Below are 630 nucleotides of genomic sequence, written 5' to 3' on the forward strand. Positions count from 1 at the left end.
GGCAAGGGTTGTTACATCGATTTTTGGCATTCTGATCCACTCAGCAGGCAAAGCTATTATATAATTGCACGTTCTGTGATTCTTTGTAGCACTTGGTAGTGAGGAATAACAGGGTCATCAAGAATAAATATTGACAACCAGAAGACGGATGTGACACTGGCATAGTTTGGGTGAAGAGATGGGTATCTACTTTTGATTTTGGAGGCATTCCTTTTGGATTTAACTTTGAGAAATTGGAACAAGTAGTAAAGATCGTATTTGACTATCTGCATTACCCAGAATAATTGGTTTCCTCCTCATTGTCATCCCATGAACTTCTAAGTTAGTTTGTCGGGCAACCCGGGGTTGGCTGCATTTTTTTTCGGGTAGTGGGGGATGAATCTTCATATTCTGGATCAATCAGTCTTCGAGTCTCTTGTTGGACTGGTACCATTTAGAGGTGCAGGTGGGATTCAGTTTTAGTGATGGGATGGATGTCTTCAGGCTAAAAGTGGTACATGGACATACCTGTACTGTGCGGCTGTACCCGATTAGCTGGTCATCCCTAAACATCTTATTTTGATTATAACCAAAATCTAGCAATCCCAAATTCTTTAGGTGGGGTTTTTTTTTTGGGTGGGGGGGGGGGGG

This window comes from Macadamia integrifolia, chromosome 3 (genome assembly GCF_013358625.1).
Source record: "Macadamia integrifolia cultivar HAES 741 chromosome 3, SCU_Mint_v3, whole genome shotgun sequence".
Taxonomy (NCBI): Eukaryota; Viridiplantae; Streptophyta; class Magnoliopsida; order Proteales; family Proteaceae; genus Macadamia; species Macadamia integrifolia.